Below are 9,756 nucleotides of genomic sequence, written 5' to 3'. Positions count from 1 at the left end.
ACAGAAATAGATTAATGGTTGCCAGGGAATGGGATAGAAGGAGACGGGAAATAATCTCTAATGGGTATGAAGTTTCTTTTGGGGTAATGAAAACATTCTAAAGTAGATAGGGTGATGGTTACACAACTCTGTGAATATATCAAAAACCACTGAATTTTGTAGTTTAAAAGGATGAATTTTGTTACATGAATTGTATCTCAATTTCAAAATAAAACATCTTTTCCTATGATCCTTTTTTCAATGTATGACACCATCACTCCATCACAATCACATTCACTAACCTTGAAAATGTAACATCTTTGGCTTCCTGTCATCCCCAACACATAAAAAATGTCAAAATATTTCCGGTTTTCTCTTTAAATAATCTCTCTGAGCCATTATCTCCAAGTAAGGGATCATCTTGAATATATGCATAAGGTAGAAATATTAATTCTCAATTTTTCATGGTGCTTTATAGTTGACAAAACTCTATTCTTCATCTTATTATCAAATGAACCCTGTAACAATGAAGAAAAAAACAGATAATTAAGTGATTTACCAAAGTTATATAAGTTGGTTTTAAACCCAAGACATTTGATCCGGAGTCCAACATTTCTTTTGCAGCATGTATTGTGCACCTTGTATGGACATACATACAATCACTGGAAAATATCTGCAGTAGGGACAATTCATTCTCTCCAATTGTAAAGGAAGGAAGGCAAAGGTTAAAGACATACGGGCAACCTCTCATTTATAGCTGCTAAGGGGAGAGAACAATCATCACCTGAAGGTCGCCTCACCTCTCCGTGCTGGAGAAGTGGAATTCAAATGCCAGTCCGTAGACAAACAGCAGCAAGCTTTGGTAATTACCACCTGATAATTGGATTTTCTAAATTATATGTTTGTTACGCAGAATGAATTTTATGTAAATTAACCATCAATACTTTAAATTAGAGGTTCTCGATTTGAGATTATTTTGCCCCTCCACCCCCAGGGACATTTGACAGTCATGGAGATTTTTGTCAGAACTGGGTAGAAGTTGGCAGGTGCTACGAGAAGCCAGTCAATAGAAGTCAAGGATACTGCTAAACTTCTTACAATGTACATGACAGCTCCCCAAACAAAGAATTATCCAGTACAAATGTCAATAGTGCTGAAGCAACAAAACAAAACAAAACAAAATGGGGGGGGGCGGATACCTGGGTGGCTCAGCAGTTAAGCATCTGCCTTTGGCCAGGGTGTGATCCTGGAGTCCCAGGATCGAGTCCCACATCGGGCTCCCTGCATGGAGCATGCTTCTCCCTCTGCCTGTGTCTCTGCCTCTCTCTCTCTCTCTCTCTCTCTTTGTGTCTCTCATGAGTAAATAAACAAAATCTTTTTTAAAAAAAATAGTGCTGAGGCTGAAAGAACCTGCTTTAATTTTTTTTTTTAAGATTTTTATTTATTTATTCATGAGAGACACACACACACACAGAGGCAGAGACATAGGCAGAGGGAGAAGCAGGCTCCACGCAGGGAGCCCAATGTGGGACTCCATCCTGGGACTCCAGTATCATATCCTGGGCCAAAGGTAGGCCCTAAACCACTGAGCCACCCAGGGATCCCGAGAACCTACTTTAAATGTATTTTTAGTTACTAAGGATTGCAAGCTATATTCCCAACTGGCAGATCTCTGTTGTTTTGGATGTAAAGGACTCACACCAAAACAGTTCATGGCCCAAGATTCTCAGGCTTTGCTTAAAATAAACAGTTCTTGTAGATTCAATTCAGTTGACCTAAAACTTTAATGTTTACCTACTGTATTCAAAGCACTAGGCTATGCACAATTGGGAAATATGGAAATAATTATAACATGCTCCATACCCTTCAGGAACTTCTAATTTATTAAATGTGCCAACTTCCTAAAGAACATTCTCAGTACCTACATGATAGATTTTTAATAAATACATAAAGAAAAGCTTCTCAGAATTTTTCAAAATTTTCCCCCAATTGTCTCAAGTTCCATACCCAACTCACTTCCTCCTTTTGTTCAAAGACTTTGCCTTATACCTGGCAGAGAAAATTGAGTCCCTCTGAATGAACCAATTTAGTCTTTGCTTCCTCTCTTCTATATTTGTATCCAATTTTCCCTCCATCTTTCAAGTCTCAGAGAAGGGGCATCCCTCATGTTCTCCAAGTCCAACTCCTCTGTTCCATTTTTCTTTTTAGTCCCTTCACCCAATTGCATCATCTTTTAAGAACATACTTGATTAATAAACTTATATATAACTTACATAAAACACATGATTCAGTGATCAGAACATAGGAAGTGTCCAATAAAGTAGCTCTTATATTCCCTCTCTAGTTTAAGTCTTTCTGATTTCGAAACATAATATACTCTTAATCTATATCCACCTTATTTTTTTCCTTCTCCTTGGAACCAATTTGTCTTTGTTCCCACGTTCTTATTTCCCCCTAACTTAACATTTTGAAACCTGATTCTGCCTCTACTACTCACTGAAATTGCTCTTGAAGATGATGACCTCCATGTTGCAAAATTCCAAAGACCACTGGTTCTTGAACTCTTTAAAGAATGTGCCCTTTCCTACAAAAATGACCATATATATCCATACACAAAAAGTTTTCATAACATTTTCAAAGAACTGACTGATACATCCATTGACCTCTAGTTAAACGGCATTGCATTTAACAGAAATTAGTTCTCACTGGAGAACTCTTGCATTTAACACTGTTTTCTCTGGATGCCTGGGGCCAGAGAGAAGAAGAGATTTTACCATAACTTTTTGAACACCTATTCCATGCCAGAGCTATGTAAGATAAGCACAGAGAGATAACAGAATAAGATCTATATCCTTAAGAAACTTGAATTAAGTACTGTTTGGGGAAAGAAAACATAGCTTTGAGATTTCAAACCTGGGTGCCTGAGAATATGGTGTTGGAATTTATTTAAAAAGGGAATCAAGTGGGCAGCCCGGGTGGCTAAGTGGTTTAGCACCACCTTCAGCCTGGGGACCCTGGGTCGAGTAGCACGTGGGGCTCCCTGCATGGAGCCTGCTTCTCCCTCTGCCTGTGTCTCTGCCTCTCTCTGTGTGTGTCTCTCATGAATAAATGCATAAAATCTTTAAAAAGGGGGGGGGGGACCAAAAAAGGTTATTTATGCTTACCAGTAAACCACCAACGTAAAAAAAAAAAGAGCCAAGGAAACAAAGTGATATGGGAATTCAAGCACTTAAGTTTGGCCTTAGAAACATTGTGATTGAGGAGTAAAGAAAGATATCCAGATGGAGAAATGGGGGGTGGGGGGGATGGAGTTCTAGCCCTCATAATGGAGATTTTGGCCTACTAAGGAGAATCTGAAGCTCAAATTTGACTTGAGTCAAGGATCAAACTAAGTAAGGTTTCAAAGGTCTTATTCTTTAGATAACCTTCCATAGAGAGATCTTTAAAAATCAGTATTTGGGTAAGAATTTTAAAATTTAAGCAGTGGATAAAGTCAATGGTCATTGGATTCAGATAGATGTGATGTTTGAGACCTTGAGCAAATATGTAAATTTACTAAGTGCTAATGTCTTCATCTGCAAAATCATCATCATCATAACATAATAATAACATAATATAATAATAATAACTAACTTACTATGTTGAAGAATATTTAGTGAATTGTGAATTGTACTGTCTTATATACAATAGATGGCCCATAATTAAATCATGTGATTAAATTATATGACATCATTATTATTTTTACTATTGGAATTTTATTTTAATTAAGTGCTCATTTATAAAGTCTTGAAGACTTTTAAATCAACTTTTTTGTTATTGTTTTATCCCATCCATATTCAAGAAAAAGAGTCAAGAAGGTATATTTCATAAATTATAACTTTCTGGCATCAGTTCCTTGAATGTTCTGTACCTTCATCCATCTATAGGATGATGGTAACTTACTTATGTCCAGATTTATGAACCTAAGGCTCTTAGAGTTTTTCAGTTACAAAAAAAAATTGGAATGAATGAAGACAATTGAGTCATTAATTTATTAATTCATTTATTCATTGAATGCACATTGAATATATTCTATATGCCAGGCACTGTGATAGGTATTGAGAATAAGGAATAGAAAAGGGGCAGCCCGGGTGGCTCAGTGGTTTAGCACCGCTCTCAGCCCAAGGCCTGATCCTGGAGACCCGGGATCGAGTCCCACATCGGGCTCCCTGCATGGAGCCTGCTTCTCCCTCTGGCTGTGTCTCTGCCTCTCCCTCTCTCTCTCTCTCTCTCTGTGTCTCTCATGAATTAATAAATAAAATATTTTTTTAAAAAAGACTATATCTATATAAAGATTATAGACTTATAAGGACTTTTAAAAAATGATTTCACTAATTTACAATTCTAAACTGTGATAAGTACCAGAGATGAAAAGAAGAGCAAGTTAGGAAATAATGTGGTAGGGAATCTGATCTATTTGGACATCCAAAGAAAGCCTCCTTGGAGAAGTGATATTTGAACTGAAGGGTCAATTGAGTGATTGTCAGGGGATGGGGCACAGTGAAGAGTTTTCTAAGCAGAGGAAACAGCATATGTCAGGACTCTACAGAAGAAGGGTAGAATGTAACTTAGAGAAAGAGAAAGAGGGAAAATCAAGTTCTATTAGCAGATGTGTCAGCAATAGAGGAACACTACTTAGATCTCCATTCAAAGAACTTCCTCTGAGAGTATGGTTGATTGTCAGCCTCTAGACAACACAACAAAGTGTTCATACTGAGACAAGGTTTTTGCCAAGTTGCTTTCAACCAGTGACTAAGCACAGTGTAGGTGCTAGAGCTTTGTCATTCCCACTTGATGCCTCGAATAGGCAATCTTTGCTTAGAGATTTCTCATTAGCCTGGTCAACGATTTCTCAAAATTGCACTGTAGTCTGAAACTCTTTCCACTTATTATCCTTCTTCTTTCCCTTTATCTTGTGGTTACTTCTGTTCCCTTACCCTAACCATTCACACACTTTAGATCAATCCCAAATGTACCATTTTCATCTTAGAATGGACCACTCCTGTCCCCATTTGACTTAAAATTGGTGGCTCTGACACAATCCAGCCCATAATGGGTAGTTCCCATTGCATGTTCTTTTGGTGACCCATCAGCAAGCCTTCTGTTTCTTCTAGGACCCAGTAACCCACAGGAAACTACTTCTCCAAAGGCGTATAATTTTCCCTTGCAGATGACATGGCCATATCCAGAATCTCAGGGACCTATGCTGTGATTCTCCCAGTAGGGTTTACCATAAACTCAATACTACATCTTTCCCACCACTGACACTTAAAATTCTGTAGGAAAAATAAAATAAAATAAAATAAAATAAAATAAAATAAAATAAAATAAAATAAAATAAAATAAAATAAAATAAAATTCTGTAGGGTCTGCACAAGCAGCAGGGTTGCTTGCACTGCGGTCTGGACCTCAAAAATGACCTCAAGGCCACCAAGAATATACTGAGGAGAAGGGGCATTGGCATCACTCAAAACTGCAATAGTGGCCCACTAGGCAGGCCAAAACTGACACTAAGAGAGTGGTCTCAGAACTGGGGTCCTTAATAGCCGTGGACATGATGGAGCCCCTATTTCTTTAGGTGATAACATTTAAACACCAGAAGCTAGGTCCACTGTGACCTGGGCACTCTCCTCCATGAGGTTATCTTTCCAGGTCCCACACTGGTAAAGTGATCAGCAATTATGTTGAAACTTTGTGCCAAGAATTATCTATCCCCAAATTCCACTCAGGATGGGGTTTTCCTTGCTAGCTGGTCAGTGCATGAGCCAGTTCCCAAACCTTTTTTCTCAAATCACTTTTGACACCACCTTTTTTACAGTTTAGGTCCTCTGAAAAGCAGAAAACAAAATGGATTTGATGACCAAGGTGTTTATTGGGGGAAATGTGCAGCTGAATTATAGCTAAAGTCAGGGGTGGGTGGACTTGAAAATAAGCAGAAGGGGAAAATCTTTACTCAGGTTTAAGCAGTGAACCTATTTGTCCACATTATGTAGAAGGAAAATTGGCCTAAAGTTAGAAGACATACAGTGTCCTAGACAATAATTAATCATCTAACCAGATCATAGGAACCTTAATGAAAAAACCTGGACGATTAAAGACGGGAACATCTGGGATAGAGCCTTGCGAATGGACATATGTGAGAAACCACAGAGTATGAAAAGTTTTGCATTACACATTAATGCACCCCAGGAAGCATCCATCATGGAAGAGACATTGAAGAACAAAGAGACAAAATGACTCAGCCAGTTGACATAAACCAGCCTTTATAATCAGCCATTCCAGAACTGGTATGATGGACATGTGAATGGAGCAGCCACAGAGGCAGAAATAGGTGTAATGCATGAGCCAAACATCTGGATTCCACCTTATTGAAACTGATCTAGCTTCTATTAATTCTGAATGCTTAATCCAACCAGCCATTTCATAGCAAGTTAACTACACTGTGTCCCTTCCATCCTAGATGGACAAGTAGTTCATCTTCAGAGTGATATATCTATTCTCTAGTAGATTTTCTTGCTTACCAAACTTCAGCCAGCACTAAAATTCAAGGATTTATGGAATGTCTAATTCACAATCATGAAACATCAATCAGATTAGCATCTGACAAGGGACCCACTTCAAAGTGAAACAGGTGCAGTAGCAAGACCATGACTAGAATTCAGTGGTTGCATAGGGACAGAAAGCAACCATAATACTTTTAAGTGAATTTGTTTATATTAATTACCCATAGCATTTACATAGATTTGAATGGAATCACATATCTATATGTATAGCAGGCTGCAAATTCAGGTAAGAATTGATGTGTTAGTTTGAAATCCACATAAGAAGACCAGCAAGCTGGAAATTGTCAGGATTTCTGTGTTGCAGTTTTGAAACAAAATTCCTTCTTCAGCGCAGCCCAGGTGGCTCAGCAGCTTAGCACCGCCTTCAGCCCAGGGCCTGATCCTGGAGACCCAGGATCGAGTCCCACGTCGGGCTCCCTACATGGAGCCTGCTTCTCCCTCTGCCTGTGTCTCTGCCTCTCTCTCTCTCTCTCTCTCTCTCTCTGTGTCATAAATAAATAAATAAAATCTTAAAAAAAAATTCCTTCTTCAACTTCTGTCTCTGCTTTTGAATTTTACTATAAGCAAGAAGGAGAATCCACCCAGTACCTTAAATACTTTTCTTAAAAAATCCCTAGCTAAATATCCAAATTCATCACTTATAAGTTCTACTTTCCACACAGTAGAACAAAAGTCATCACATCCTCTGCCACTTTATAATAAAAACCACCTTTTCTCCAGTTCCCAATGTTTTTCATTTCTGAGACCTCACTAGAAACAACTTTCACATTCATATTTCTACCAATAATCTCTTCAAGGTAATTGAGCCCTTTTCCACCAAATGCCTCAAAACTCTCCCATCTTTTGCCTATTACCAATTCCAAATCCACATTTTTTGGTATTTGTTACTGCAGCACCCCACTTCCTGGTACCAAAAATTACATTAATTTCTTAGGGCTGCTGTAACAAAGTATCAAAAAATGTGTGGCTTAAAACAATAGAAATTTATTGTCTCACAGTTCTGGAAGCTCCAAATTCAAAATCAAGGTGTCATACTCTCTCTCATCAAGGGCCATACTCTTTGATGGCTTTAGGAAAGAATACCTCCCTGCCTCTTCTAGCTTCTGGAATTTGCTGGCAACCCTTGGTGTCCTGAGACTTTTATATGCACTATTCCCACCTGGCTATCTTCTCTCTCTGTGTCTTCACATTGTTTTCCCTCTGGGAGTATCTGTTCCTGTGTCTAAATATCTCTTTTTTGTAAGGACATTAGTCACAATGGATCAGGGCCCACCCTAATAATCTCATTTTAACTTAACTACTTGTCTAAAGATCACATTGCAAGATGATAGTGTTTAGAACTTCAATACATTGTTTTTTGGTGGGAAATAATCTAATCCATAGCACTATGTGAAAACAGTTATTCAGGCTAAAAATAATGTTCAAGTTTATTTGGACAGTCAAACCCTTGAGAGGCCACTCATTATTCTAAGTCCTACAAGTTGAAGAAATTATTAACTTTAGCCCAATCTCTTTCATTTTACAAGTAAAAGAAATGAAGTCAGAAATCAAACCCATATCTTTTGATTTAAAATCCAGCCCAATTGTATTATATGATCCTACTCCATCCTTTGCCTAAGCCATTTAAATATAAGAGATTCTAAAAAGGCTTGTTTTTCAAGTAATAAGAATACTTGGGTAACAAAATGTATCATTTCCCAGAGATTTAAAAATCTTTGATTGGATGCAAATACTTTTAATCACCTAAATGGAAAACATAGTGCTTTGAAGTTATATCAATCACGTTTGGCTAAATTGTAGAAGGCCCAAAATCTTACTGGCTTGCAAAAATAAAGATGTATTCCTCCCTCACATTACCTGTTCATCATGGGTCAAGTCTGGCTCTGTTCTGCTTTATCTTCATGCCATTACTCAGAGTGAGGAGCAGCCCCTTTTGGGGGCATGCAGAAATGAAAGGGAGGCCCAAGCACAGAGCGTCTTCCTAACACTGAGCCTTGACCAGGAAAAAGGGAACCCTCTCTACTCCTCATTCATCATGTTACACACACCGAGTAACAAACAACAATATATTACTGAGGATGATAAAAAGGCATAAACAAAGAACATTGCCCTGTGACACATGTCACAAGAAGAGCTGAAAAGTAAGGATGGAGTATGTACCTTGAGAAACCACCACTTCACCCCATCCCAGCACCACAGCTTCCATCTTAAGCACATGGCATTTTTAGGAAGAAGGTTGTGATGCTTTAAGGTAACCATAGCAACAACAAAGCCCAAGACTCACTCAACTCTTAGCTAGATTTCTCTCAAATCTTCACATCATTGGCCTGATAAGATGTGTGCCATTTCTAGGAGCAAAGTATTATTTACTTGTCTCTATTACTTTTCATGAGACGTATTGCATTCATTAAAAAAATCACAAAGAAAATAACCTATTGTCAGGAGAAAAAAAAATTCAACAGTATCACAATCAGAAAGGACCCAGGTATTGGACTTTAAAATGACAAGGGTTAATATGTTTAAAAAATAAGTGAAAAAGTTAGAAAGTATATGAGCATTATTGGGAAATTTCAACAGAAAGATGAAAATCATAAAGGGCAAATGGCACCAGGAGAAATAAAAAATGACTGCACTGGAGATGAAGAATTCCTTTGTCGGGCTTATCATTAAATTTAACACAGCCAAGGAAAGAATCAGTGAATTTGAAGACAGATCAATTAGAAATTATCCAGTTTGAAACACAAAAAGAAAAAAGTGAAAACAAATAAAACACACGTCAATGAATATAAAACCAGAACAAGACATTGTATGACAATATCAAACTAGCATATATATAATTAGAGTCCTACAAAGAGAAGGAAGACAGAGATAACAATGCAAGAAAAAAGATCGTTGAGGGAATAAAGGCCAAGAATTTTGCAAAAAAAAAAAAGTAATAATAATAATAATAACAAACAACCTCAAACCACAGGTCCAAGAAACTCAAAGAATCATAAACAGGATAAAAATGAAATACCTCATTTTGCTTATCCTCTCAACGACCCTATGAAGTAGTGAAAGTAAATGTCCATATGTTTGTAGATGAGGAAAGATTAAGTGTTTTGTCCCCATTCACATGAATTTTCAGGGAGACAGAATTCTGAAGGTTACCAAGGACTTCTTTTCTCCATCTGCT

General features: G+C 37.7%; 1 long non-coding RNA gene across 1 annotated transcript in view; it reads right to left on the bottom strand.

Moving 5' to 3' along the window:
• Positions 1–225: 225 nt before the first annotated feature.
• LOC121500311 overlaps positions 226–9,756 on the bottom strand; it is a 211,313-nt gene continuing 201,782 nt past the window's right edge. The window contains exon 5 of the long non-coding RNA XR_005990362.1: positions 226–497. This is a non-coding gene — a long non-coding RNA (uncharacterized LOC121500311). The remainder of the gene's footprint in view (positions 498–9,756) is intronic.

Source organism: Vulpes lagopus, chromosome 10 (assembly GCF_018345385.1).
Source record: "Vulpes lagopus strain Blue_001 chromosome 10, ASM1834538v1, whole genome shotgun sequence".
In the NCBI taxonomy this organism is placed as follows: Eukaryota; Metazoa; Chordata; class Mammalia; order Carnivora; family Canidae; genus Vulpes; species Vulpes lagopus.
The sequence above is the reverse complement of the archived record's forward strand: the minus strand, read 5'-3'. Positions and strand labels throughout refer to the sequence as shown.